Below are 4505 nucleotides of genomic sequence, written 5' to 3'. Positions count from 1 at the left end.
TGGGCGGGGTCTGCACCGTGGCAGGCCCCACCCCTGCTGGGTCCAGTGAGCTCAGGTGGGGCTGGCACAGGCAGCAGGAAGGGAAGCGCTGGGTGGCAGGTTTTGGGGCCAGGTGTGTGTGACGGGCTCCCGAGTTCCTGCTTGGCCTTCTTGTGGCACCACATGGTCAGGGAGTCCTTGGTTGGACAGGGCATTGCTAGGATCAAGGTATGCAGCGGGCATCCCTCAGGTGTTGGCTGGGTCAGAGGACAGGGGTTGGCAGAGCTGGCAGAGAGTGAGGGCCTTGACAAAGCAGGAGGCCAGTGGGCAGGAGACCTTCTGCAGCCCCCTTTGTGCTGGGTCACCCTGGGACAGGCGCAGGTACGGGCCCATTGGAAGCAAGGCTAGGTACGAGTTTGTCTTTTCTTCTTCCTCTGCTTTCACAGTAATGACTCTAGCCTGGGATGGGGCGCTCACTCAAGGAAAAAAGGCTGAAGTGTCTGGAGGGCTTTGAGAAGGGGCTTATAGCTGTTCCTTCACTCATGGGCTATCTCTGTCCCTCGTCTGGTCTGTGCCCCAGGGTGGGAGTTCCCTGAGGGGAGGCACTGGAGGGTGATGTCAGGAAGCCCAGAAGTCTGGTTGCTCCTTCTTCACGGCTCCAACCTTCTCCGTGTTCTAGAAGGGCCAGAGGTCGCAGAATGTTGTAAGGGGGTGTTCAGCCATGGTAGGGGGAGGACACTGATGGCAGAACCTGGTCTGGGGGCGCTGGTCTAAAGTGAGGGAGCCTCAAAATACACGATTTCCCTAGTTGAGAGGGGCACTTGTCCAACATCTAGTCTTCTGAGAGAAGAGAGTCCAAGTACATTAAAAAAAAACAACAAAAAACCTTAGCCTGAACTTTGATGTATTCTGCTGTCTCTCACTAAAGGAGAGGGAAAATCAGTTAAACAAACTAATAAATATAATTTCTGACTGAGTTTTTTTCTTGTAGAGAACCCACATTACTTATTCATTCAAAATACATTTATTTGGCCAGGTGTGGTGGCTCGTGCCTGTAATCCCAGCACTTTCGGAGGCCGAGGTGGGAGGATTGCCTGAGGTCAGGGGTTCGAGACCAGCCTTGCCAACATGGTGAAATCCTGTTTCTACTAAAACTATAAAAATTAGCCAGGCGTGGTGGTGGGTGCCTGTGATCCCAGCTACTTGGGAGGCTGTGGCAGGAGAATCACCTAAACCTGGGAGATGGAGGTTGCAATGAGCCGAGATCGCGCCACTGCACTTAGCCGGGGTGACAGAGCAAAACTCTATTTCAAAAAAACAAAACAAAACATTTATTGATTGCCCCTGCATTCAGGCGTGGGATATAGAGATGAATAGGACAAGGCTCCTGCCCCCAAGGGGCACATTGTTCATGGGGGAGCATGACTCATAGACAAAAAAGGCCCCCAAATCTCGGCCTGGTGAACCAAGAGGCCTCCAGAAGGCCAGAGCTGAGCCATCTGCTGTCAGTGTTAGTCCCGTGTGGATACCGAGCACTTGAACTGTGGCTAAATAAAGATGTGCAAATTGTTGGTGCAAAATACAATTCAGATTTTAAAGATTCAGTATGAAAACTAATATGAAATATCTCAATAGTAATTGAAGATTTTTTTTTTTTTTTTTTAAGAAATGTGGTCACACCGTGTTGCACAGGCTGGTCTCAAACTCCTGGCGTCAAGTGATTCTCCCACCTCAGCCTCTCAGAGGGCTGGGATTACAGGCATGAGCCACCGTGCCTGGCTTGGTAATTATTTTTATTTTTATTTTTTGAGATGGAATCTCACTCTGTCACCCAGGTTGGAGTGCGGTGGCACAATCTCAGCTCACTGCAACCTCCACCTCCTGGGTTCAAGCAATTCTCCTGCCTCTGCCTCCCAAGTAGCTGGGACTACAGGTGTGCGCCACCACACCCGGCTAATTTTTTTTTTTTTTTCTGTATTTTTAGTAGAGACAGGGTTTCGCCATGTTACCAGGCTGGTCTTGAACTTCTGACCTCAAGTGATCTGCCTGCCTCGACCTCCCAAAGTGCTGGGATTACAGGCGTGCCCGGCTACTCCTGATTCCTTATCTCCTGACGGTAGCAGAGGGCGAGACTCCCAGGTGGGTTGTTCGGCCCCTGTGTCCTGGGAGCTATTCCTGCAGTGCAGCTTGCTCCTCTAGCTCTCTTGGTCATTTTCTAAGGACAGAATACTGCATGAAATTCCTCTCTGCTTACACTAGCTAATGTGGCTTCTGTTTCCTGCAGGTGACTGATGCAAATGAGTGGGACCAGGGTATAGATTGGCCTGAGCAGTGGGAATTTTCTGTGGTGGGCAGTGGAGATACAGGAGGAGCCTTTAAGCAGGGCAAGCACAGGGAGGGAATGACATGAATCGTATGAACATATGAGTGACTTAGGGAGGTCCTGTTGCTTCAGGGAGGTGCTGAGCCCCCTGAGAAGGCAGCAGAGGTGCAGACTTCACTTTTCTCTGGAAGTCCCTCTTCTTTGGCGTTAAGACAGACCCAAAAGATTGGAAAGAGATGTTCTTTGCCTCAGTGGGGCAGAGAATTGACTTTGAGTGTTTAGACTCCTGAATATTCTAGACTTTATTTGCAACACACAAATCTAAAATGAACAGCAGGGAGGACTTTCCAGTAGAGAGGACAGCAAAAATTTAGGTAACCAATAACCAGGCTCCGCATCAAGATAGAGGTCAAGACAGAACAGAGCAGGTAAAAGCTCAGCACTGGTGCCCAGGGTGTCTGAGTTCACACTTGGTCTCCATTGCCAATGTGCTGTGATGCTCCAGGAAAGAGAGTTACCCTTTTGGGGCCTCTGAAGTCCCTCTGAGTGGGAGGAAGGTTTTCCTTCTCCTGTTGAGTGGGAGAGGTGAGGAGTAGTGGAGAGAGAGGTCCTTCTTTTTCCAGGGGAGGAGATGATGGTCTTTCCCGTGGGGCTGCTCTCGGGTCTTGCTCTTTGGGATCTCTGACCCCCGAGCTATAAAATGTATGTACCTGGCTGGGCATGGTGGCTCATGCCTGTAATCCCAATACTTGGGGAGGCCGAGGCAGATGGATCTCTTGAGCCTCAGCAGTTCGAGACCAATCTGGGCAACATGGTGAAACCCTTGTTATCTCTTTTTTCGTTTTTTTTTAAGATGGAATCTTTCTCTGTTGCCCAGGCTGGAGTACACTGGTGCCATCTCGGCTCACTGCAACCTCTGTTCCCTGGGTTCAAGCGATTCTCCTGCCTCAGCCTCCCGAGTAGCTGGGATTACAGGTGCCCACCATCATGCTTGGCTAATTTTTGTATTTTTAGTAGAGACAGAGTTTCACCATGTTGGCCAGGATTGTTTCAATTTCTTGACCTCATGATTCACCTGCCTCGGCTTCCCCAAGTGCTGGGATTACAGGTGTGTGTCATCTTGTCTGTCCCCCCTCGTATCTCTTTTAAAAAAAAGTACAAAAATAGCTGGGAGTGGTGGTGCCTGCCTATAGTCCTAGTTACTTGGGAGGCTGAGGTGAGAGGATCACCTGAGCCTAGGGAGGTTGAGGCTGCAGTGAGCCATGTGGGTGCCACTACATTCCAGCCTGGGTCACAGAGTGAGACCCTATCTCAAAATAATAATAATAAAATAATAACACAACAACAACATGCACACACCTGAAGCTCCAGTCAATGCTTTGCCTCTGCAGGGCAGGTGAGACCCAATTCAGGAACATGTTTATTATGAAGGCTCACATCCAGGTCAGGGTGGCCCCACGCGTTCTCCAATCCTGGACTGGAGGGCCCCTCAGGCACTGCCGCATCCTCAGACTCAAACTCGGTTGTTCACGTATCCCATCGGTAAAAAATGTAGAGCAGGCACCTTAATAACTATTTGTTTATAAATTACAGACATAGGCCAGGGGTGGTGGCTCGTGCCTGTAATCCCAGCACTTTAGGAGGCTGAGGCGAGCAGGTGACTTGAGGTCAGGAGTTCAAGATCAGCCCGGCCAATATGGTGAAACTCCATGTCTACTAAAAATATAAAAATTAGCCGGATGTCGTTGTGCCTGCTTGTAATCCCAGCTACTTGGGAAGGCCGAGGTGGGAGGATCTGTTGAACCCAGGTGGTGGAGGTTGCAGTGAGCTGAGATAGCACCATTGCACTCCAGCCTGGATAACAGAGCGAGACTCCATCTCAAAAAAAAAACCCCAAACCAAAACAAAACCAAAAACAACCAAAATTACGTATATAGAACTTTACAAATTATATACATGAACTACAAACATAAATATATTAGTATTTACATTATAAAAATATATACACATATAAAAGAAGGTATGCTCATTATACATGTATTTATAAGCTATATCCATTATATACATTCTAAAATTATAAATAAAAATGAAGAAAAAATACACTGAATCGTTTTAAATGATATATTTAAAAGCCATTTTATGGCATTTCATTTAATAAAAGCCCTTTTGTTCTCACAGTCAGAGCAACGTGATTGAATATGCT

This window comes from Sapajus apella, unplaced genomic scaffold (genome assembly GCF_009761245.1).
Source record: "Sapajus apella isolate SASKATOON/1434 unplaced genomic scaffold, GSC_monkey_1.0 scaffold12, whole genome shotgun sequence".
NCBI lineage: Eukaryota > Metazoa > Chordata > Mammalia > Primates > Cebidae > Sapajus > Sapajus apella.
This window is presented reverse-complemented; position numbering follows the sequence as displayed.